Source organism: Talpa occidentalis, unplaced genomic scaffold, assembly GCF_014898055.3.
Source record: "Talpa occidentalis isolate TD23 unplaced genomic scaffold, MPIMG_talOcc4v2.1 talOcc4.6, whole genome shotgun sequence".
NCBI classification, from domain to species: Eukaryota; Metazoa; Chordata; class Mammalia; order Eulipotyphla; family Talpidae; genus Talpa; species Talpa occidentalis.
Genome location: NW_023604972.1, coordinates 107,634,157 through 107,661,572, shown reverse-complemented (window position 1 = coordinate 107,661,572; position 27,416 = coordinate 107,634,157). Strand labels below are relative to the sequence as shown.

Below are 27,416 nucleotides of genomic sequence, written 5' to 3'. Positions count from 1 at the left end.
CCTATCCCAATTACAATGAGAGATTCTATTGACATAGAGAATGGTTTAGGAGTGGACAAGTAACCAAATTAGTCTTGTCAAAGTAAGGTTCAAGACTTTTCATCATTAAGAGAAGAAAATCCCCATATTCCTCTATATCTATGCAAAAATTGGTAGATATGGATGTTATCATTGTCAGTCTTATTACAATCATTTGATTGTACTGAGAGATCAGAGACATGGGTCTGCCACCTCAATTACATGATCCAAGTCATTAATATTTGGATCAAAATGACCCTAATGCTCACATTCCCCCAGGATTTTCTCATCATATGACACAAAATTCCTTATTGCTCGAGTACTAAATTTTTTTAGTAACAACCTATCAGTGACAATATAAACAGAAGCTTAATAAAGGGAACAAAAATGTGGGAAGATAAATGAGAATAAAAGAAATATTACTGATATCCTAATTTTTCTGAAGACCTCAGTGAGACTATGCCTAAAACTTTGAAGATTTCTCAAAAGTATGAAGGAATCAAATATATAGGCCATGAAACTCAATTACATAAACACCAAAAATTAACCTTATAAAGGAATACAGTTTAATCTTTATGTTGAATCTCCATTGTGTTTGATGACGGAAAACTAAAGTCCAGATAAACAGTCATTGCAAGCACAGTAAGTCCTCACTTAATGTCATCATTATGTTCATGGAAACTCTTACTGTAAGGCAAATGAAGTATAAGGAAACCAACTTTACAATCAGATAATTGATATAAACAATAATTAAGTTCCAAAGGTATATTTCTGGTCACCCAACTATCACCAAACTTCTAAACAAAGACCCAAAACACTTCCAATATCAGTATCACTTTCAAGACAAATTATATTCATTCATTTCCTAATCACCTTGTTCCTGTTTTGGATGAAGATAGCCAGAGTCTATCCTGGCAACTCAGGGCACAAAGAGGGAACTAACCCTACACAGAATAACATCCCATCACAAGACACACTTGCATACACACCCACACTCATTTATATTGGGAAAATTTAGACATCTTGATGAACCAAACTTTCAGATGTGAGAGGAACTCCAAGTACCCAGAGAAACCTATATGGACAGGGGGAGAGTATTATGAGTCCACACCAATAATGGCCCTGGCAAAGAATCAATTATTTTTTTCCTGTAATAGTCACGAGAAAATGATGTGGGTTTCAAGTCTACTCAGAGTTCTAGCTTTGCCTGCTTAGGCATAGGCTACTTGTAATGCATGCCTTCCACCAATACAATCACCAGTGAAACCATGGAAAGTTTCAAGATCTCAGTCATTAACAAGAAGTGACACTTAACTGTTTATACTTCCATCAACACAAGGAGTGGGCAAGAGCTCATGATCAGTGCCTGAAAAGGCTAGGTTACCAAATTCTTTCTCAAAGTGATGATTTCACAGCTTACAAGAATTTCATTTGGCTCCCAGAGTTTCCTCCCTTGTGAGAAGGGTCAATTATGAAGGCAATGACTAAATCTTAAAATATCTTATTTTGTCATGCAATTCATATTTAGGAATGGCAGGGCATAGAGTTTTCAGATGTGTACTTTCTATTTGAGTTATTGTATACTTTTTGTCTCTAATCTTTCATCTCTCAAGATTTCTTCCATTGATTAACTGTGGATAAAATTTTTACAATGTGCACAAATGAGGTCAGAAAATCACTGGGGTACTCAGTCTTCTGAATCCAGCTTTAGAAATTGCTCCTTGACAACAAAGCATTCATTCAATAAGGGAAAGGGTTCACTGTGGTGGTTGATCTATGCCAATAAATTTTCTAGAATTTATATACAAAAAATATTTAAAATTCAAAGGTTAAAGTCATATGCAACTGACATAGCAGAGGCTGGGACTCTGTTTCTAGCTCTCTTCTGCAGAAACTTCCTCCTTCCTCCCTTGAGATGCCATTAATGTTCAAACCTCCCAGCTTTGCCTCACAAATATTTCTATATGCATACCTTTGTGAAATGTCTCCAGTGTTAGTTATCTAAACACCAATCCCACATCTTCTATTTCCTATTCTTTCTTTTAGGGTTGCTGAACAAAAGTCACCTAAAGGTTCTCCACTCTCCTTGCAAATCCCCTAATAATCATGGCTTTCAGATAAGTCAAGCCAAACACCATCCAACAGAAATATAATGAGAACCATCAAGCCAATGTGTGAGCCATGATATATTTTTAAATATATATATAATGTATAAATGTATTATGTATAAAGATATTTAAAGAGATATATCAAATATTTGTATTAAATATAGATATATTTACATATAAATGTGTTATATAGTATATATTTTAAAAGTAAAGATAAGTGAAATTTATTTTAATGATATACATGTAATATAGCTAATAGTACATTTTATTTAACTGCATCCAAAGTATTACCATTTTAACACATCATTAGTATGAAATTACTGGCATATTTTACATTTTTTATATTGTCTTCAAAATGTAAAGTGCATTTTACTCTTACAGCATATCTTAATGTGACTAGTGGCTTCCGTATTGAACGGTGCACTTGAAGTAAATTCATTAATCTGCAATTCAAACTTGTCCTCACTCAAAGGTCATTTAAGATAACCTCTCTTTCCAGCCTTAGCATCTACTCCTCCTCAAATACTCAACACTCTACTCCGAAAAGAGTATTTGTTGGTGTCGTTCTCTCTACACACATTCCTCTTTTTTGCCTTTCCAAGTCTTACACACCTATCAGTCACTCTGCTGACAGAACACTTACAGAAAATGTATTTCTGTTTAAGTAAATATGAATGATTCATATTCTTATAAAGTCAATATCCCTTCAAATTTCTATTTCTCTCTATGTCTCTCTTAAGCTATTATTTTTACCTATCCCTCTATCTTGATAACTGAAGGTATGTATCCTTAATATGATAATCAGCTTTGCAGAAGAGGTCAAATCTGGGCAGCGGCTGAAAAATTGAGTAAACTCAGTAGCTTCCACAAGACAATACTAAAACAAAATTCAAGGATCAGGTGCCCTATTATGTTTAGAGAATAACTATCTCAAAATAATCATCTTCTGACTCCTTGGCAAATTTTGTTGGCAATTGTTTCATTCAAACATTAATTCAACTGCTCACTCCTTTAGCAATTAAGTACTGAGCTCTTACTTGGTCTGATGTTAAATGAGTTTCACCATGCTGGGTCTTAGGGGGTATAGCTCAGTGGTAGAGCATTTGACTGCACCATGCTGGGTGCTGAATGTACATTCACAGTTACTATGGACATCTAGTTGCTTTCTCCATTGCTCAAAAAAAAAAAAAAAAAAAAAGCCCTACAAAAAACTTCTTAAAATATTTTTTACAAGTCCCTATCCAAGAAAAATAAAAATTTTATTTTAAAAGTAATTTTCCCCAAGGAATAAAAGGGCTTGCTTATTTCTTAATTGATTGAATCTTGAATCCTTACTTGAATAAAAAAGACAGAAAATAGGTATATTAAAATGAGTGCATTTCATATTAAACAATCATATTCTGTCTTATGAAAATCAAATTTAAGTATGTGAATTATTGATATAACATTGCAGGCTACTTTCCCAAAAGTAGCACAAACATACTTCATCCATAATATTGTATAAAAATGGTTTCCTTCAGATGTTTTAAATTCTAGTCAGGTCTTATCTGTGTACACTTATAGAAAGATAATGCAAAATAGAACAATATAAATTGTATGGATAATGATATTTTCTTTGATAGTGTATAACAGTTAAATGGCAGTATTAAATTCCTCATTATTATTTATCTTAGTAAATATGAAACTATGAGGAAAATAACATAAGTTTAACATAACATAAGAAAATAACATATCAGAGATCAAATGAAGATCCAATATAATGAAATATATATAAGCCTGGAATCTTATAAACAAAAGTTCTAGGCACAATTTCCAATCTACAAACAACTTCCCTTTAAAGTATGAAAGCATAGCTATGTAAACTAAAACAAATGTAGAAAATTACAGTCAGACTAGATGATTATGAAATTACTCTCTCTGCAATGACAAGGAAAATCCTGCCTGGGACTGTATTAAAAGTAAATAAAAATGGAAACGATTAAATATCCAATATTACTGATTAGACTAACATACAACTAAGATACTACATGGTCATTAAAAAGGATTTTGAGTATCTATGTCTCTTGACATATAGGGAAAAAAAACCCAAGTTAGAATACAATGTATAGCATGATTCCATCTATGTAAAATTGATTATTTAATAGAAACAAACTTCACAGTCAAAAACTCAGATTTTGCGAGCATTTAACATTTGATTTCTAACTTAGCTTCCAAAGCCCCATTTCTTCTCAGCATTAGAAAACAAATTTGCCAATTCATGTTCAAATTAGTTATTGAACTTTAAAATTCATTTTTGGGGGTGAATATTCAATTATTTCAGTTTTCTAAAATCTAAACATTCCCCCTCCTCCTCTCATCCACCACTCAACCTTTACCTTCCCTTCTAGCCATGGGCGATGGAAGAGCTTCTATGTCATTCTGGCACTATAGGGAGGTATCTGGTCCATGCTGGCATTGTCCAGGCTGACTTTCACCGATGACTACAGTCATACCAGTCTTTAGCTTTAGCCCAACTTTTCACTGCCTCATCATCCTTCTCCTTCCTGCCACCAGGTCTCAACAGGTCAATCAATTTCATTCTTTTCCTGAGCACAAAACTTCTCTAGGACTGTCTGTGGGATGCCAGTCATGTCTACATCCCTCTTAAGGACACATTATAGTGGTATTCTTTCCATATCACAGGGGGAAGAGTAAGTTTTTGAGTCATTTGCAAGTTCATTAATAAAACACCTCACTCAGCCACTGCTTATAGTTATGCTGGATGCTGAGATCCTGCACAAGAATTACAATTTCTACTAGGGAAACTAGACATTGATTTCACTGCTATGGGATCTCCCCTCACTCCTGTCTCCCTGAACACTTCCCACAGTTCTTAGCTGTGACTGGGTAGATTGCTAGGTCTCTGCTCAGAGAACCACCATAATCTTCATTTTCTGCTTCTTCCTACAGCTGATGCCTTCACCCTTTATGGGAAGGAAGTTGGTTCTAGATTATCAGGCTTTTCCTAAATACTAATATTTACAGAATACACAGAGATATAGTTTGCTTATTTCTTTATATTTAACATCTAATTCCTTTACCAAAAAAATACTTTCCTGAAAAATTCCCTTGTCTTGGAAATGAAAAAGCATCCTGTTTTACTAAAGTCAAACAACTACTTTCATTCTTCCCAGATTATTTTCTGTGATGCATTTCCTGGGTCAAGTTAAGTCTCCCCTGAGCCAAGGAAATCTATTTCCAGTAGGTGAGCTGGAAGGAGGATGACTCCAGACAACACTAGTAAACCTCTGTTGGTACCTTCACATACACGTGCATGTGTTCACACACATACTCTCAGCTATACAACTTTATATAGATATACAGATGAAAATGTTCACAATAATATGAAATGCTCTTCTTCAGTGTCACTGGGATGTGGGAATTTAGGTGATTTTTTTCATTGATTTTTTTTTCCCACAAATTTTATAGTCAGCACATAATTTTTACAATACAATTTTTATAGATTTATCTATTATAAGCTAAATTTTTTCTTTCAATTGAGCAAAGAACCTGGGTATAAAGAATGAGAAGCTGGTGATAGTCAGAACTTATCTAGGAAACCAACATGTGAAACTGGGCAATGCCACTGACTGAAGAATTGATACCAATAGTTTTTTTTTTTTTTAAGATTTATTTTATCTATACAAGCACTGGGGTACAGGCCAGATACATGGGAGAGTGAAAGGATTCACCAGAAACAGAGCAGGGAAAAAAACAGGCAGACCAACGGAATACACTGCTGAGAGGAGCAGCGGGTGAGACAGGAGAGATCTGCTGCACCATGTGGGTTGCTCTGAGGCCGGCGGGGATCCAACCAGCACTGCAGAGGCTGCGGACAGCTTCACAGCACTGCGCTCAACCACCTGTGCCACCAGGGAGGACCCAAGAATTGATACCAATAGTTTTTAAAGTATCTTTTTCTGTGTACTTACAGATATGTCAAGTGAGAATTTAGTTAACTCATATCCTATGTCCATTTAAAGTGAATAACCAAATTCTGTATGCTACCGAGATTATTTGAAATCTCTCCCAATTTAAGCCTCATCCAGGGGGTACTTATGAATTTCCAGTCATATTATTGAATTCAAGTATCACAGAACATAGTAGGTGCAGGATAAAAACTTGGCAACAGACATATGTGGTATTAATACTGTCTAAACCCATAATAATAGCTGTGTGCCCTTAGGCAAGGTAATTAAGTCTCAAGATCCTCATCTATGAAATGGAGTAAATAATAGTACATCCATTTGGTTATGAAAATTAATGTACAACGTAAATGTAAACCATTAAATGGGCAGAAAATAGGAACTTCTTTCAATAAGAGTTAGCTACTAGGATGAGAATTCAGAGGATTCACCAGAGAGAGTGGGGAGCAGAACAGGTAGATCTACTGAAATACACTGCTGAGTGGAGCAGCGGGCGAGGTATGAGAGGTCAGCTGCGCCATGTGGGTTGCTCCCTGGCAGGGGAAATCAAACTGGTGCTGCAGTGGCTGGCCATAGCTGTCTTTAACCTCTGTGCCATCCTGTGACCTTTGTTAAACCAGTGAAAGGCCCTTTGGTAATCCAACCCTGTAGGAAACCCCTGAAATAAGTAACTAATGCTGGCTGGTCAGAAATACCTGAGCAACTCAGTAACTTGCTACTGGTATGAATTTGCACAAATTATTTGGCATCTTTGTAACTAATCTATAGAATGAAGATATTATTTCCTACATCCAAGGGTTGTTATATTACTATAAATAATGCTTACTATAATACCGTTATATAAAAATTATACCATGTATAACAGTGAGAATTATGAAATCTTAGTCTTTTAATTCTCTGATGTTAGCATTATTCTTTCTAAGGAATACAAGGAAAATGTATTTTCTCATCTAAAAGAAAACTGACAAACAGTATGGTTTAAAACAAGACATAGTCTAAAATACAAGGAAATAGGAGACACTAAATAATTTATATGTTAACACTGAAAATTAAACATTGATTGCTTTTGAAAATATTCAAATAAAATAATTTCTTATGCTAAGTGCTTAATATTATTTTCCTTGGGTTTTAAGATGACATTAAATAGAAATCGTTCATTATTTCTATCTAAAGCAAAAATAATAAAAAAGAGGCTGTTAACTTACTTCTACAACATAATATTATCTTAAAGTAGCAAAGAATGTAAAAGGCTGCTTTTCACCATTCAACATGAACATTATCTTGTAAAATCAACATAACAATGAAATAATTGTGTTTTTAGGATCACTAAGTAAACCATTATTTCAACTTATACTAAGTATGTTTTATGAATACACGTTAGGTAGATTGACAGCCTCAAAGAGAAGCTTAGGACCACCAGCCAATTCAATCCTTTTGTAAGGCAACTGTATATTTTCTCTAATACAATGTGACTTTTTCAACCTTGTAATTTAAACTCAATCTTCGCTTTAATGAAGGCTTATCCTGGCAGAAAGCCATACTGCATTTTTTAGGGTATGTTTTAATGTGTCTATTCTCTATCTTCTATAAGAAATATAGTAGTTGTGGCACAAAAAAGGGTTTAAGTTCCATTATTATTTTTCCTCACTCTTTTTTATACTTATGTTTACTGGAAAATCTTGGCTAAAATATTCAGCATTGGGAAGTATGATCTAATTTACATCAAAGAAAGAAATTAAATAATTCAGATGCCCATATTTATATTTTTCCATGAAAGGTAAGTGTTTAGATTTCAGGGCTTGGCAATTCTATAATTCTGTGAGGGCCACATTGTGAAACTTTGGCTTGCTGGGCTTTAAGGTCTCTATCTCAACTACTCTGCCCTGTCATAGTTACGTGAAAGCAATTAGACAATACACAAATGAGTGGACATGACGGTACCCCAAATTTTAATTATTGAAACAGGAGTGATCAGATTTACGCAATAGTTGCAAACCCTTGATGGAGAAGATAAGTCATATTCAACATACAGAAAATATATTCACTATATAAATACATTGTATGCAGTTCAAGATTTAATCATTCTAAGCCACAAAACACTACCAAGTATATGCAATATATTTAGTGTTAGGTACTATGAATGTCCAATGATAATGTAAGACAAAGTTCTTATCTTCAAGGAGCTCATGATTTTCCTGGGAAACCAAGACTTCAACAGAATAAATGATAGCAGTACTAGACATTATATAAGGAAGTGTTAGATGTATAGAATTAGATTAGGCTCAGGTCATTCAAGATTCCAATGGGGAGACACAATTACTTAATAAACTTCAACTAAACATTATACCAGAAAAAGAAAATTTTGTACTTTATGAATCAGTTAACATGATATGCAGAATTGCCTATTATGCTAAATACCCACTTTCTCAGTATTTTACAATAGAAATTTTTTAAAATCTGTATTTTAAGGGCAAAATACAACCATACAAAAATAAATTATAAATTGCATTTTAAAGTTGTTGAAGATGGAAATTTTAAATAATTATCAGGAAATTTCTACCAACTCAGAAACTTAAAATTTATCCTTGTTAATAACTAAGGCTCAAAGGTCTAAACCCAGGAGGCAAAGAAAAGTCAGAGATGTGATAGTAAAATTTAAAAATGGAAGAAAAGCTAAATAAATATGATGCTACATTAATTCAGCCTGACATCAGATACTGTCAATTAGCAAGGAAATTTTTACTTTATTTTAAATTTTTAAGTCACCCTGAAAAAGTGTCCAGATTTATATGTGTTTTTGAACTGCTATCGATAAAGAACCACTACAGTTATGAAGAGCATAGGAGAAATATTATTGTTTTGGGATAAGTATAAACAAACAGATCAATGGAATAGAATTGAGAGTATAGATATAATCCCACATTTATATGGACAGTTATTCTACAACAAAGGCACCAAGAATGCAAAAGGGAAAGAAAGTTTCTTCAACAAAGAGTGCTGGGAAACTGAACAGTTCACATACTGAAAAATTAGCCCAAAGACAGACAAATACTGGATGATAGCACATACATGTGGAATACAGATGGAAAAAGAAAATAAAGCAGGAATTGACAAATCTAAAATAAAATAAGCCCTCTTTCACCATACACAAAAATTAAATAAAAATGGATAAAGTCTTTGATGTAAGATGGGAAACCATAACATCCATAGAAGAAATCATAGGCAAAACATTCCAAGACATTGACTTCAGGGATGTCCTTGAGGACTTGACTCCAAACAGAAGGAAATAAAAAGAAAAAAATCAATGAATGGGAGTACATCAAGCTAAAAAGCTTCTGTATAGCAAAAGAAACTATTATTAAAAACAAAAAGAAAATTCTACTGAATGGGAGAAAATATTTGTACATCATATATTGCACCAGGGGCTAATATCCAAGATCTACAAAGAACTCATACAACTCAACAAAACAAAACCCCAATCTAAAAAGAGCAGATGAGCTAAACAGATACTTCTCCAAAGAAGAGATAACACAGGCACATGAAAAAAACATTCAACATCACTTGTCACTGAGAAAATGCACATCAAAACCACAATGAGATACAACCTCACTCCAGTAAGAATGGCCCATATCAAAAACAAACAAACCCGGCCTCCCCGGTGGCGCAGCGGTTGAGCGCTGGGTTGCGAAGCTGCCCGCAGCCTCTGCAGCGCCGGTTCGATCCCCGGCTGCTCCCCGGCCACCGGAGGAGGGTCCCACATGGCGTGCAGACCGCTCCTGCCTCCCACTGCTCCCCTCAGCAGTGTACTTCGGTCCTTCTGCCGGCTCTGCTCCCAGCTCTGGTGGATTCTCTCACCCTCCCGCTCTTCTGACTGTACCCAGTGCTTGTATGTATAAACAAACAAACAAATAAATAAATAAATCTTTAAAAAAACAAACAAACAATCAAAACAAAAACCATAAACGTTGGTGAGAGTGTGGAGAAATAGGAACACTTGTACACTGTTGGTGGGAATGTAGGCTGGTCTAGACCCGACTAAGGAACACAGAATGGAGGTAACTCAAGATACTAAAAATAAATCAACCATATGTACCAGCAATTCCACTTCTGATTACCTACCCAAAGAATACAAAATCACTAATTCAAAGAGATATGTGCACCCCTGTGTTCATGCAGCATTATTTACAACAAAGTTATGAAAACATCCAAAGTGCGCGTGGACAGAACAATGGATTAGGAACATGTAACTTACACACACAATGGAATACTATGCAGTGATTAAATAAGATGAACTCTTACCATTTGCCACAACATGGACATGACCAGATGGGGATTATACTATATGAAATAAGCTAAAAGAAGACAGGAAAATACTGGATGATTTCATGTACATGTGGAATATAGATGGAAAAAGAAAATAAAACAGGAATTGACAAATCTAAAACAAGATAAGCCCTAGAAATAGGACTGCAGAATTGAGGCTACTAGAGGAGGGAAGGAGATAAGGGCTGTGAATTAAGGAAGGAGGAGGCCAAATAGTCTAGGGTAACATACCACGGATGCTTGAATCATGGGGTGAGGATGGTAAATACATGTGAGAAGATATGAAGCTCCTGTACTCCCTAAATCATGTATAGTTTTGTAAACCAGTGTTACCACAATAAGGGAAAAATAAAAAATAAAAAAGTTAAAACATTTGTACCATCAGATCTGATTCCCCCCCACCAAAAAAAGTTACCAGATAAAAACTTATCCAAAAGAAAGTAAAGAATGCTAGAATGGTAAATGTATGCGTAAATAGTAGATAAATCTTAAAATGGAGAAAGATGTGTTTTATTAACAATCGCATTATATATAAGTGGAAGTAATTCATGACGATAGTAGCACAAAAAATTTAGGGGGTGGAATAAAAGAATTTATCTTGGGCCTCCCCGGTGACGCAGTGGTTGAGCGCTGGGCTGCGAAGCTCTACAGTGCCGGTTCGATCCCCGGCTGCCGGGTGAGGGTCCCACATGGCGCACAGACCTCTCCTTCCGCCCGCTGATCCCCTCAGCAATGTACTTCAGTCCTTCTGCCTGCTCTGCTCCCCGCTTTGGCTCTGGTGAATTCTCTCACCCTCCCGCACTTCTGACTACCCAGTGCTTGTATAAATAAATAAAAATAAATCTTTAAAAAAAAAAAAAAACTACCTTAAAAAAAAAAAAAAAGAATTTATCTTGATATTATGTTGTGAGGGTGAAGTGGTGTATCATTATTAAAATAGTGATGTTGGGCCTCCCTGGTGGCGCAGCGGTTGAGCGCTGGGTTGGGAAGCTGCCCGCAGCCTCTGCAGCGCCGGTTCGATCCCCGGCTGCTCCCCGGCCACCAGAGGAGGGTCCCACATGGCGCGCAGACCTCTCCTGCCGCCCGCTGCTCCCCTCAGCAGTGTACTTCGGTCCTTCTGCCTGCTCTGCTCCCCGCTCTGGCTCTGGTGAATTCTCTCACCCTCCCGCGCTTCTGACTGTACCCAGTGCTTGTATAAATAAATAAATCTTTAAAAAATATATTTAAAAATTAAATAAATAAAAAAATAAAATAGTGATGTTAAAGCCATCTGTTATAAACCCTAAAACAATCCCCAAAATAATATGAAACTAAGAAGTTTAGCTAATCTCAGCAGGGATTAATCCAAATTAATGGTATTGGAAAAAAATGACAAAGAGCTTATCAAATAGAAGAAATAGCAAGGTCACAGAATTTTATTCAACCATATTGATAATTATATTGAAAATAAATTGATCAATCCTATTGCTTAACTATGAAATTAAGGCATTCCAGTTTTAACCATTTTAACACTTAACAGAATAGATGCAATATATGTGCTTGTCTATTAAATAAGAAACAGCTTGAGGAAATTTGTTGAATAGGCTTAAGGAAATTTTTCAAAAAGCAGAATAATACATTAAAGGTTACTATCTATTTTTAAAGTTCAGTATTGTGATAATAAAATTAATTTAAAATGCTGGAGGGTGAATATTCCAGTTCAGTAGCACATGGATAATGCCTAAATCCCTCAAAGTACGAAAATATTCTGTTGAAGTTGACATAGAAAAAGAGGATAACAGAGAAAGAGCTGTGACTAAGAGTGTAGGCTGTGAAATCCATAGCATCCATTTGTATCATGACCATGTCATTAGTAGATTGTTTGATACTGAGAAAATCTCATAATCACTCTGTACACTGCTTCCTCATTGTCTATCTGGGATAATTAAGATTATCTATCATATAAGACTGGTTTGAGAGTTAATGTAAAGAGCTTTGTATAGCTTCTAATAAAAAGTGGGCAGTATTGTGCAGTAAATGGTCTCCAAAAAGAGTGATTGCCAACCTCTGTATTGCAAGTACTAATTTCACCATGGAGTAAATACTCTCAAGATGATATCACTGAATGCTCAGTTGGAAAGAGATAAGCACAATTATTCTCACTAGCCTATGTGAGCCAGTTCTAGCACACTATTGATAGTAAGCTGTCAATAAATCTAAATTGTTTTCATACTAAAATAATGAAAGACACTTAAGTAGTTTTAATTCAGTCAAATGGATCACATATTATGTCTTATTTTGAGGGCATGTTTAGATTGTCTTATGACATAAAAGTATGCAATATATATTTGCTCTTGTTTCCCCAATTGGAAGGGTACCTGCTTTACTTTCGGCATTTTTATTAGTTTGTAAGACACCCCTTAATTTACATTGCCATATGTATCTAATATTTGCATCTCTCAGGTTCACTGTGTTTACATTTTTTATTGTGATGTTGTCTCCCCACAATTTTACTTTTTATGTTCTATTGTCAGCATAGTAAGTTTTGAAAAGAAACAGAGATACGTTAAAGGAGCAGCTTGTTAAGGTAATATCTTCCTAGTGAGGCAGCAACTGTCCACTTAACAGATTGTGAGTTCTCAATCGGTTTCCCATGTTGAGTCTCCTTGCAGGTATCACTGTACCAATCTCAAGTAATATATAACTCAGGCTTCCTTCTTTCTAAGGTGACCTTCTAAGAAGACAAACCCTAGAAAGCTGACTATAGACCTGAGGCTACCAAACAGGGAAAGGGAGAAGAGAGAATAAAGTTAGGAGGGAACACACCAGGCTATGGTGGTGAGATAAAATATGGGTGTTTCAGTAGTGGGTGCAGTGTGGTTACAGCATCTAAAGAGGGAGAGGTGATTCTCTATTTCTAAAACATAAACAACCATGTAAGCCAATGTTACCTCAATAAAAGATAAAAAAAATTAAAATTTTATCTGAAGAAAAAAAAAAAGCATCTATGTCCAGTAATAGCTGAGCCCCTTGTCTTGTTAAATTTAATTCTTTAAGTCTCAAAACTCAGCTTAATTAACCTATCAGGTTAGAGCAGGTTTTTACATAAGGAGAGTTCAAAACATGCATAGGAAAATTTAACTTAGGTGTTAACAAAAGAAATTACCTTTTTTCTTGAATTTGACAGCATATTATATAAATTAATAACAAAGCCCCCACATGCTTTCCCTTCAGAAAAGTTATAAAAATTTACCTGGAGACTGAAATTTTAAATATGAAAGTATATAATGACACTTCCTTGGCATTTAGATACACACAGCTAGCCATGACGTTACTACCTTGGCTGGCTTCCTAACTGGAGCCAAAAGCTATATATCATTGATGTTGAACTTTCAAGATTTTAAAAGGAAATTTATAGTTCATTTAAGTAAAGAGTTTCATTCACAGATTTGGGAGGCTGGTTTAGAGGCTATTTGGAGAAATAGTTTGTTTTCATGAATCCCAGTGTTCTATCCTCAGAAATGCAGAGAGAGCTATTTGGGGGTACATCATACCCAGCTAAGGTGACAGGGGCTAGGGAACAGCAATGATAAGTTTTATTTTTCAGATGTTCTTACTAGTATCAATAGCAATTACGGAGACTCAATAATGAGCCAAACATTAGTCAAAACTACCCATCTCAACAATTCTACCAAATATTACTATTCTAAATTTACTAATGAGAAGATTGAGGTTAAAATTTGTTTATTAACTTGCCAAAGGCCGTGGCTATTAATCAGGAAACTTTTCAAAATTCAGTCTGTGTCCCCACAGCTCCTTTCTTCCTCTGTATCACACAGTAAGGCAGTGAAAACAAGACTTCCTTGAAAACTTCCTTTCAAATATTTTTAAGTTGTAACTTTTGCTCCTCAAAAAGTTCATTAACTTGTTCAGGAAACAATGTCCAATCTTTCAAATTCTGTCATTGTCTTCTGCCATCAAATCTAAAAAAGCCTCTAATGTAAAGAGGACAGATTTGGAGTCTTAAGAAAATACATGAATTGGGGCCCCCCTGGTGTTGCAGGGGGTTAAGCACTGCACTATGAAGCAGTCCGCAGCTCTGCAGCATGACTTTGATCCCCAACCGGCCAGGGCTAGGGAGAAACCCACATGGTGCAGCAGACCTCTCCTGTCTCACCCTCTGCTCCCCTCAGCAGTGTGTTTCAGTCAGTCTGCCTGTTCTGTTCCCCATTCTGTCTCTGGTGAATCCTGTCACCCCCCCCACCCCCCATCTCTGGCCTGTGTCCCAGCTCTTGTATGCATAAATAAATCTTAAAAAAAACATGAATTTGGAAACTTAAAATATGGTGAAATGTTTCCATTATCAAATAGGGACTCAAAACCTAACTCTGCTAACATAACATCCACACAAAAGTATATTTTTCAGACACTTGGGCTCCATAATTTATTTAGCCAAAATGTTTCATTTTTCTTTAAATTGGATATAATCTCAAGGTATTTGGAAGCAAAATTATATTGGTAAGTATTTGAGATATTTTGGTAATTGTTTTAATATTATTTAGATGAAAAAGATTTGGAAAACAATCACCAGTGAGAATAACTTTTCTATTTTGGAAAAAGATAACTTTGAAAAGCTCATATAGCTATAACACACAATGACCCCTGTTATTGAATTCCAGATAGTTCACACAGATGATCCAAGGTAGCTACCATATTTCATAGAATCTACAGACGTGAAACATAGCATGATACTTGACACAATTTGATGAGAAATTAATTTTATCCTCTGAGTTTCTTCTATGTCTTTGAGTTTCCTTATTATAGCAGTTCTGAACTCTTTCTCTGACAAGGAGATGGAATTTTCCATCTTTTTATATTTGGATACTGGAGTTTTTAGCTTTTATTAGTCTGAGAATGTCTTCATTTCACTTCATGTTAATATATATATTTTTCTGGGTAAAAAATTTTGTTAACCACATTTTTGTTCCTTCAGTACTTTAAAAATGCCTTTTCACTGTCTTCTGGCTTAGTTTCTGATGAAACACGTACTATGAGACATGTACTCATCTTTATTACATGATGGCATGTGCCTCTGTTTTTAAGATTTTTCTGTTATTGCTGATTTTCAGCAATTTGAAATTATGACTTGGTGTGATTTTTATTTTTGAGATTTATTGTTGAGTAAAATAGCCATTTTTCCTTAATTTTTTTCCATCCCCTCATAATCCTCTCCTGTCCTTCTAAAACTCCATACACATATATATGTTAAACAAGTTATTAATGCTCTATTTTAGAGGGGAGGGGAAGGTATTTTTCAAAAACTTTTTGTGTCATCCTTTTGAAAGATTCTTACTTGTCTTCAGATTTCCTTATATTTTCTTCTGCAAAGTATAGTATTTATTTTCCAAATTTTTTCACATTTTATATTTTTCATTTTTAGAAGTTCAATTTAAAATATTTTATTTCTTTTAATTTACTCATCATTATTGTGTTTTTCTCTACCTTCTGGAACATATTGAGCTTATTTATGATAGGATCTTAATGTCCTTGTCTGCTAATGTCATCATCTTGGTCACTGCTCAGTCTATTTATATTAAATTTGTGGCATTTTCCTGGCCTTGGCTTATATTTTCCTACTTCTTTGTATGCCCACCAATTTTTGAATGGATGCTAGATTACTATGTTCTTGGTTGTTACACTTTGTTGTATTCCTTTGAATTTGGAGCCCAATTAGTTTATATGGAATAGTTAGATTTCTTAAAAATCTGACTTTTAAGATTTTAGATAAATCAAGAGCATTATTAGTCAAAGGTGAAATATTCCCACTACTAAGGTTGGAACTCTATAGTCAACATTCTATAATGCCCATCATATTATGTGGTCTTTCCACTCTAGTTGAAGGAACATGAACTATGCCAGTTCAATATAAGTTCTAGAAATTGTTTGATCTCCTTCTTTGAGGAATACTATTTTTTTCAACAAAACAAGTGTGTTATGCCATTATATGAATTCATTTTTAAGGGTTGCATAATAAACAGTTCCATCTTAGGGAAAATTTATGTAGATTTTCCCACCAAAAGAACAATCAGGCATTCTCTGTCATGAAGTACAAATTAATTGGGGGGAAGGGGGAGTCCAGCTGATATATAGTATATGGAATTTAGCAGGTAAACCCTGGGTCACCGTCATCACCTTGCTAACTGGAACGGGAATGTAAAATCTAAATGTCCCTTGCTCGGTCCCTCGTTCTCGCTTTGTCTCTGTCCCTCGCTCTCACTCTCTCTGTCCCCCTCTCTGTGTCCCTGTTCCTCCCTTTCTCTGTCTCTGTCCCCCTCTCTCTGTCTCTGTCCCCCTCTCTCTGTCTCTGTCCCCCTCTCTCTGTCTCTGTCCCCCTCTCTCTGTCTCTGTCCCCCTCTCTCTGTCTCTGTCCCCCTCTCTCCGTCTCTGTCTCTGTCCCCTCTCTCTGTCTCTGTCCCCCTCTCTCTGTCTCTGTCCCTCTCTGCCCCCCTCTGTCTCTGCCCCCCTCTCTGTCTTTCTCTCAGATCTCTCTCCCTCCCCTTTTACTTTCGATCCTCCTTTTCCTCTCTCCAACCTGTCTCCTTTCTTTCTGATGCTTCTCTCTTTTCTAGTAGAAAAACACCAATAGGATCATACGGGGCTAGGAAATAAATTAGTAAGGCAATAATATTACATAGGAATAGGATGGTACATCAGTGCTTTTCATCTTCTACATATTTTTGACAGTTTCCAAAATTTCTACAATAAATATGTATCATAGTAACAAATATTTTAAGGGAGACAAATAAAAATATTTGTTCAGAACCTAGCTTAATTCTTGAACACAGAGTAAATAATAAATGTAAATTAGGAAAAAGTAATGCTGTGTGGAGAGGGAAATAGTTTAATAAGAACAACAATGATACCATCTAAAAGTTTAACTGCTACAATTGTGTTCATTTTGACACCTTCAGAACTCATGTCTCCTGAAAGTCTCCATGATATTTTCTAACTTTCTGTTTTAAGAAACATCAACAACACTTTCTATAATGTATAAAATTGTTAATCTTCATGAAGTAATTTAGTCTGTGTAAAAATTAACTCAGTATCCAAGAATATAAAAATAGCCAGTGTTTAATACAATTCCTAAAAATAACTCTAGAAACACCTTGCCCAGAGCTGACTGCTTTGTGCTAGTTATTACTCTCAGGACAGCCATTTCACTGCACACACCTCATACCTTGCTTGGAGTTGGTTTGCCATCAAAGCTACCTTCAACTTCTCTGTAGAAAATACTCAAATCACTGAACAGTTCACTATAAATCTATGTATAAATACAAGAAGACTGTTGGTGAGAAAGAACCACCGGTTTACATCTCACAAAACCATTTACTCTCATTAAAAGTTACTATATAGAGGGCCTCCCCTGGTGGTGCAGCGGTTGATCACTGGGCTGTGAGGCTGCCCGCAGCCTCTGCAGCGCCGGTTCGTTCCCTGGCCACCGGCGAGGGTCCCACAAAAAAAAAAAAAAAAAAAGTTAATACATATAGTGACAGGTATACATGTAAATCAGAGTTGTCACAAACAAGTTAGGAAGATTTTTTAACCTACTCTAGTTGCAGGAATTAAATATACTGGCCCATCACATAGACTACGCCACACTAGAGACACTTGCACATGCATTTTTAGGTGTGAGTGCTCACTACTTCCTAGAGTATAGTTTCCTAAGTGTCCTCTTCTCCCTCATGCTGCCCCTTCCAATACCATCACCTAGAAGCATTTTTCATGTCACACTGGATGGGTTACCCATATTAGGAGAAATTTGGGGAACTATTTGATATAAAATCATCACAAAAAAATATTTAACAAACTAACTCCACTTTGGTTTTGCACACAAAACTACTCTTATACTTACTGCACTATTGAGTTATTGTTTTTTTTAATCTCCGTTCATCCCTACTGGAGGGTGAGCACCCTGAAAGTGAAGCGCACGTGTGCCATTCCAACCACTGTAGGCTGCTTCCCTATGCTTTCTGCTTAGTGCTTCATGCATGTATTCATCCCTCCATCCATCCATTTAATAAATCCATGAAGACTCAAAATATATGAGGATGGTTTAAACATTCCTTCTAAGTCTTCTCTTACCTAACTGAATATTCTCATTATCTTTTTTGTATTGCTCTTATCACTTGTGTCCTAGACAATACAAAGTAGTGGGCTAGTGGGAGGACAGAACCAGAGTTTTGCAGTTGGAAGAATGATTCCCTCCCTTGTTAGAAGACCAAGCTGGGCCTCCCCAGTGGTGCAGCGGTTGAGCGCTGGGTTGCGAAGCTACCTACAGCCTCTGCAGTGCCGGTTAGATCCCCGGCTGCCAGGCGAGGGTCCCACATGGTGCGCAGACCTCTCCTGCCACCCGCTGCTCCCCTCAGCAATGTACTTCATCAGTCTGCCTGCTCTGCTCTCCCCTCTGGCTCTGGTGAATTCTCTCACCCTCCCACACTTCTGACTGTACCCAGTGCTTGTATAAATAAATAAATAAATCTTAAAAAAAAAAAAAAAAGAAGAAGAAGAAGACGACCAAGCTACTAATAATGCAAGGTAGACACTCACTGAAGAAAGATAATAATTTTGTTTTGGGAACATAGTCTTAATTAAAAAATATATCTCATATCCAATAACCTAGTATAGCATTATGGTAACAAAAAAGTTCCTGAAAAGTGGATTACAGGTAGCATATAGTCAGTGCCATATGAGTCAACCTTTTGGTGACAAATAACATAACTTTAAATAATAACACTTCAAATCTTTAAAATTGATCATCATTAAAACCTAATTTATAGATATATAAAACCTAATTTATAGATATATAAATAGCTCCATCAAATGCTTATCTGAGCTCCTAGTTAGCATTTCAGTGTGACATCATGATCATCCTAAAAATGCACAATGAATACTAAGTAATCAGCCTTGACCCTTTAACTTCTCTGTACATAATGACTTCAGTGAGACTGCTGCTTTCCATTTTTAGCTCACTGATTTTGAAAATATAATAATACAACTGAGGAAAACATTGCAGTCATCCCCTTAAGAGTATCGTATGACCCATATCATGGTGAAGAATATGAAGGCTGTTCATCAACCACACCTCAGAAAACAATGGTGTTCAATGCTGACCCTGCATAGCGAGGACAGGAGCCACCAGCCCCAAGCCATGTTGCATGCTCAACTTTGGATAATGACAGTGACATTCCCTGTTGTGCATTTTTTCCTCTCATTAGTCAGACAAATTAGTATTCACACCATCTATCATGGATTTGTAGAAATAATCGCTCAAACATTAGGAAAGCTTCCAGCTGAATCTCTAATGTGAAAGGTTTGGCTTAGAGTCAATGAAAGGTGATATTATGTTATACACCAGCTGATGTCAAGTCATTTCAGTGGCACTTCACTAAAACGTACAGACTTTGTGATTCATTTTTTTAAAAGTTCTGTAGTTGACATACCCTCACTGAACAAAGTTCCTTCCCAAACCATGGGGCCTTCCACGAATGTCTGCAGATGCATCTTTCTTCTTTGGTCTACATTACCTGGGGGACCAATTGCAAGCAAAAAAGGAATTCACTTTACAAATCTTATGACTTCTTTGAATCCACAGAGCCTTCAGAAATTGAGGCTTTCTGTCAGCTCATTATTATCCTGGCCATGTGGATCCTCCATTGAGCAATTAGGAAATAGAGAGTTTTATTATCTTAGAGAAAAGAAGAATGCAGTGAAGTGCTTCATGGAAAGAAATGAACATGAAAGTCAGAATTTTGTGGCATTTTAGGCTAGCCAATGAGAAAATCCTGTATTCACTGCAGATACATAAAAAGATGTCATGGAATTGAAATAGAAATAAGCCTGAAAACCTTTTTTTTCCTCTCCACTCTCCTGCATTCAGCAAAGCATTTTCCACAGCGTTTGCTTTACCCTTTCAGATACAGGGTCATCCTTTCTGCTAAAGAGATATTGTCTAAGGCTTAAGCTGATAGAAGTCACCAAGCTTTATTCTGTTGTATCATTTGACACAGGTTGAATTCTCTATGGGGCATTTTGAAGTCAAGGGGGTTAATGAGAGAGAAAATAAGACTTTTAAAAGACATAGGTTCAATTCAACCAAAGGTTAGCTATCTGCTAAAAGAAATTTTAGATCTAAATTTAATATAGCATCTTTCTTGATATTCTATTTAATTATAAGCTTAATTAATATTGACTTAATTATATATATCCCTATTAAATATCTCCCCATCAGTGTTCATTTTATATTCAACTGCCTCTGGCCCTTGTAAATTCTGGACAAATCAACAGTTAGGTAAACTTTGTAGAGTTTAAGAATTGTTTGGTATATATTGGCCTTACTTTGCTATGTAAAATTTGAAGAGCTTTAGAGAAGGTCCAATAACAAACTAGCTTCTCCTTTTCCCACACACATGTATGTGCTCATGCATAGATATGAACATCCACACCAGTCACCATGATAGTGCTTGAAACCACATCCTCAAAATACTTATTTCCAGATAAATAGGTCAAATGGTAGCTCTCTCAACTCAAACTATCCTAAAATTGCCAAGAGGAACTCTGATCGGGGAAGGAAAATTTAATCTACTACATAAAGTACAAGTGGTTAAACTAGAAACCTTTTTAGATAATTCTAATATGGTAGATAACTGGCTTACTTTATCTTTACTGTGGCTTATTTTCCAGAAAATTAAAAAAAAAAATACTATAAGAATTAGAAGACAGAAGGAATGCAAAGGCATGAAGACAATGTATAAATCCTTTTGAACATTTGTGTACATGCTAAAGAGAATTGGGCCTACTCAAATATCATTGCTCTGTACCTTGCCCTCCTCAAGCCCCTCAAATAAAAAGCTACCTTCAAAAGCCAGGTCATTTACAGCCAGGTTTCTGGGTAGTCTTATTCCATCCACACACTTCCCACACATCTCTGAGCATCCTGTGCTATCCCTTCAGTTCCCTTCCCATGAGAGCTGTATTATCTTTTGTTTCTCCATCTCAAATTTATTCTTTCAGCCTCTCCACCCTTCTCCTTTTCCAACCTTCAGTCAAATGTCAAAAACTCATCTATTGCATTGGCCAAGAAAAAGCTATCCACTAAGAAAAATTAAAAATGCAGTCAAGTCACCAGGCTTCCTTAGGCTTACCTGCACTGCATGGGAGCCTAGCATCAACCTCACTTAAGCAGACTGCCCTCTCTGGTCGTCACTGTTATTACTACTTAGTTTCTCCCATTGATTTAATCGCAGCACGATGGTCACCTGCTTAGAAATGTTGATCTGGAGTCTTTGACAGGGTCAAATTCCTGTTTTATACTTCCCGGTACTCTGCACATCTCCTTTGTAACACAACACAGATCAAGTTGACAGTGATTTGTGTAACTGTGTTTAATGCCCTGTGTACACACTAGCCAACAACATGTACAAACCCAAGGATTCTACTTCACATTTCAAGATACATTGTCCCAAAATCTAGCTTACTTCCTGGGACACAGAAGATATTCAGGTAATATTATTTGGATGAATAACTGAATAGATAAATGTGTATGTATATCTGTAAGGTGTTATGTAGACAGTGTTTACAATTAGTTCCAAAGACTTAATATAAAGAAAATTCTTTTAAAATCGTATCTATATTCAAGCTGAAATAAAAGCACATTTCTAAAAGATGTACTTTAATAGTCATGGAATAAGAGGTGGCTAAATATTTGAATTTATTCATTCATAAGGTGATTATATATCTGAATTTACCTGAAATGGCCCCAATTTGCCCCAGCATAATTTTTCAGAATATCATCTTTCACCTCAGAATTGTTCCAATCTGACCAACAAATTACTGGTCACCTTACTTGTCATAAAGGGAAGTCTTGGGTTCTGATCCTGAGTCAGTGCATAAAATGTGTACTCTTTCATTTTATTTCATAAAATATGCACAGAAATAGAAATATCTATTCTGGGATTCCAATTTTAGATATTTGTTTTTTCTCTAAATATATATGAAGACTGTAGGTAAAATATTTTTTAAAATACTAGAATTTTAGAATATCTTATTGGTTTTAGAGAATTATCAAAATAGGAAAAATATAAAATATGTTATTACTCCACCTTAATATTTAAATTCTAACATAGGCCATTACATTATGTGTGCCTTCCCTGTTACAATTTGACAGACCAAACTACATCTTTGATCCCACTATTTTATTTAGTGTTTTTTGCACTTTAGCAGCTGGAATATTTGCTACAAGAGCTGGCACCAATTTAATATTCAGTAAAGCTGCTCTGGAAAGAGTTGTAAATGACCTACTGGGCCATTAAGATTGTTCAAAGAATAATGAATACTTTACTAGAAACCTGAATAATGTGTTTTCTTTGGCAAAATCTGAATACAATCACAACAGAATATTCAATTGTTGAAATAACAATAATAAGAGAATAACAAATTTTATTTGATGTATAGCAATTCTTGGGGAAAAAATGAGTAAGCTAATGAATGCACAGAAACAATTACTTTTAATGCTAATCCTCCCGCACCCCTGTACTCTGTGTACATCTCCTTTGTAACACAACACAGATTTGTTTAAATGTTTAAATAATATTTTTAAAAAGTTATTTCAAATCACCTTTTTCATACCAGAAAAATAACATGGAAAATGTAGAGGATTGAAATATTATCTATATCAGCTTTTTTAGTCACAGGTTGTAAAGTAGAAAAGAAAAATAAATTTGAAAATATAATTGAAAAACACAGGTGCAGATATATACTTGGTTCCATTTTCAACTCCTAATGAAAGTCACTCATTAAAAATCCTGTCCTTAGAATTCTTTTAAGCGTGCGGCATATAAAAATACATATTAACAGAACAAATTATTCACAGATAATTGGGATGCATTATTAAGAAATCTTAAAACACCTGTCATCTTTAAGGTATTTTACAAAAATATCAGTGTAAATATTCATACTGCTAAATGGATGTGTTTTCAGTGGATCTGAGTACTGTCAAAGAGGGACATTACGAATATAGAGGAGCCTTATAGAACCCCAAATGCTTCAACACAAGACTCATATTACTATGTCGGTGGCCTGCACTGGATCCTTATTCTCCAACTGAGTCCAGTTCAAAATTAAATGGCCCCACTAATAAAGGTGAAAGGAAAGAGGGTCTTCAGAGCAGTTCAGAGCTTGGTTGGCACTAACTGGTTCAGACTAAAGGTTCTAGACTTGGAGCAAGACATTCCTGCTGGATTGGCACAAGTCCTTGAGGTAACCAACTGCAGAGCCCAAGAAACAGCTGAGCCAGAGAGGCAAGCCTGTCAGTGGTCTGAAGTGAGGAACCTAAAAGCAGACAGTGTGCCTTGTTTCCCCCACTTACTGTTTTATTAACTAATACCTACTGAGTATTCATACCATATTAGGTATTGCACTCGGTACAATAGTGAGTGAAGCAAACACAGTTCCTGCCTGCAGTGAACTTAGAGTTGAGGAGAGAAGAGGCATTATATGATCCCATCAATCATATATGCATAAACATGAAATGAGATTGGAGTTCTAAAAGAAAATAGATGTCTTTAAATAAGAATCTCTAACAAAAATCCTGAGACCTACATAAAGGAGCAGGAAGTGAGCTATGACCTTCCTACGAGCAAATCTGTGTTATTCAGCTTTCATCCCATAGGACATAGCATACAATCTCACATCTAATAAAGACTAAGCAATTCAACCTGACCACTTTGATTATAAAGTATAGGGTTATGCAACACAAAGATGGTGACAAAGTCAGAGGCAAATCGCCCATGGTAAGAAATGATCTAGTGATCTGGTCACTTTAACTTTGGAAACCAACCCAGTCTAGCCCAAATGATGCTATTCTGATTCATCACTCGGTTAACACACACAAGTTTACTTAATGTTGCCTTTGAGTTTTTCTGCCTCATTCCTACTAGAGACTTTGAAATCCTTAATGCTGTGGCATTCTGGGAAATGAATCAGGAAAGAAACTGACCAGTAAAAGCTTTTTGGCAGGAAGAAAATGACTCTCAACAAGAAAATCTCTCCACAGACAGTCATTGTATCCCTGAAATTTGGCTTGAAACAGTCTCTCTATGATGCTCTCACATTGGACACACTAATGTATTTGACACTGGTGCCCCAACGGAGCGGGAATATTCAGAGGGTAATTTTGGAACAGACAACTGACACCTCATTATTTCACAATGTAGGTGCAACAAAGATTAACAGGGAATTTTAAATAAGGAGCTATTTGCAAATGAAGTTATTGCCTGATGGAGTCCTGTGGCTGATGAAATGGCTGGAGTAGTCTAAACTCAGAAAATTCAATCAGTCAGCTCCGAGATGATTGGGAATGGACTGCATATGCATGGCCTTATTTACATGCAACATTCTCCCAGCTGCAAATGCAAGATGTGCATCTGTAATACTCATCTACTGCATGCACATGTAAGTATAAATGGAATATCTGATGTAATAAAATAGGAATTGCTGATTCCTTCACTATCATAATCAACACATTTCTATTCATGCCTTTTTTTTTTTTTTTTTTTTTTTTTTAGTCAAACTAAGTGCTAGTCACCAGGAGGCATTAGGCAGGACTTTTGACATTCTAAGTCTTGCTTTTTCTCTGCAAAATGGAGATAAAGCTCATTTAGTTACCAAGTCTGAATATCCTGTAGATCATCAATAAATGAAAAAGAAATCTATGCCAAATTGAGTACTTTTTTCTTTTTTAACTTTAAGACTTGGATAAAAATGATCAGCATCTTTGAAAACCAAAGAGAACAAACAGGCTGGTAAGAATGTATGCTAAAAATTGATTTGGCTATATAAAATTTAAATTGGAATCTACAAAATTTGAATCTCATAAAAATGTGAATAATAATAAAAAGACAAACATGGTCAAATTTTCCTCTCTGGCAAATAGGAAAAAAAAAAAAAAAAAAAAACCCTGGCACATGCTACAGCTTTATTTTGAACAAATAAGGGAATAGTAACTCATACACACAAGACATTATTACATTTGCTTTTTCATATGCACATATGTTGGCAAAGAACCTAAAATATACAGGAATTTGTCTTTGAGAGAAGAGTTTACAGGACAAAACTTTGGTGGATCATTTTAAGTGCAATGTGAAAAATGCTCTATTTTTCTCCCTGCTAAAACTCTCAATGAAACAGTAAGAAGTGCATTTTTTCTCCTAATGAAGGGCCACATACTGCCTCTGTGGTGATCATAGGCCTCATTTCTGCCCAATGAAGATAAGGTATCAGTCACATTAAGTAGAGAATATATATATATAGCCCACACATTCCATGTACATGCATCTTTCAGGTGTTGTAGCAATTAAAGACTTTGTCTGCAAGCTGATTTCTAGAATTGTGTTAACACTTAGAATGTTAAATAATTTTACTTTCTTGGGGGGGGGGCGTGAGGATGAATAAGATAGTGAGCACAAGTAAGACAATTGGATAGGTCTTATTTTCTACATGTAGTTTAATACCTTTTCCATAAACAGTCCAGCATGAGAAACTCAATATGATGTTATTTACAAATAACATCCTTCCTTCCCCATTGATAGTCTTTCTGCTTGATTAAGGAGAAAATTAGCAAAGTTTTTAAAAATATGTATTGATCACCTATTCTGGCACTGATTGTTTAACTTTGATTTTTATAACATATTTATACTAGCAAAATGAAAGAATGAAAGTCAGAATCTACACCTATCATTAAATTCATTTTGCTGAGAAAGTGAGAGCTATGTAAAAAGAAACTATTTAAATAATTTGTTGAAATTTTAGTCTGTCTTAAATATAGTCTAATGTATATATGTTAATTCACAAGACTTTCAGAAGCACATTCTAAACATATTTGAAGTATTTTTAGTGTAAATAAAATTATAAATATATCAGACTTTTCACTTTAGATGGTATGCTTCTAGAAGAAAGAAGCTGTATTATTATTCAACTTTCTATTATATAGTTTCCTGATTTTTTTAAGTTTATGTAGCAGGTACTGACTAAATGTTACTGGGATAAGTGAAAAATATTTTATCATATGTGACAGAAGGACCTTGGAGTAACCTCCTATGAATACCATCTTCTGGTGCTCACCTTGGTGCAATTCCCTCTCTTTGAGTACAAGTGGCACCTATGACTTGCATCTAATCAATAGAGTATGATATAGGTGACAGCATGTCACTTAAATTTTATAAGTCTTCCTCTCAGCAGACTGGAGAGAGAGACTCTACTTGCTGGCTTGATAAGGTAGGAAGCTATATTGAAAAAGTCTATATGGAAAAAAATGACAGCCCCAGGACCTGGGAGGACTCCAGTCTGTGCCAGCAAAACACCAGCTTACTTCAGATACGGTTATGGGATACCAACACACATGCCTTTTAGCTCTTTAGAAAACAGCTTAGGACTTGACAAAAGGTCTTGCAGTATAGTTCAAATATTCTTAATCCTTCTTGAGACATAAAATCATGAATCATAGAACCTTTAGATTTTAGGCTCCAGAGATTTTAAACACATTCACAAGGACCAGTATAAATGAGCAAAGCAGGTCAGCTGTAGGAAAACAGTAATGCAAAGGCTGCATAATGACAACTATCATTAAGTCTCGGCAGCAGGACTGTGACAAACTGGTGAACACATGCCCCAATTAAACAGTTCATCAGCTTGTTTTCAAATGCTAGGTCTTGTGATTTTTTTAAAAAAATAAAAAACATGAAATATAATTATTAAGGAAAAATTCCTGATCTCTAAACATTGAAAAAGTGTAAGTTTGTAAGCCTTTCCTTGATAAGAATATGCTGGCAAAATAAAATGTACTGTAATGTGATACCCAAACCCTTTTAGAGCTGAGGAAATAAATATCCAATAAGGGTAAATTAGCTGTAAAAGGTCCCATAATTAGGAAATAGAAGACTGGTGATTATAATCCTAGCTCATGCACCTG

The 27,416-nt window shown here is 35.6% G+C and overlaps 1 protein-coding gene across 2 annotated transcripts in view; it reads right to left on the bottom strand.

Annotated features, from left to right (window-relative positions):
- The window catches only part of LOC119261001 (uncharacterized), a 373,660-nt gene that overhangs the window by 137,072 nt on the left and 209,172 nt on the right, over positions 1-27,416 (bottom strand). The window contains exon 6 of one of the 2 annotated variants that reach the window (XR_008549291.1): positions 19,900-19,977. The exons of the other annotated variant lie outside the window; for it this stretch is intronic. The gene's annotated coding sequence lies outside the window, so the exon portion shown is untranslated. Of the gene's footprint in view, positions 1-19,899; positions 19,978-27,416 lie in introns of those variants that run through there. 2 annotated transcript variants of the gene reach the window in all.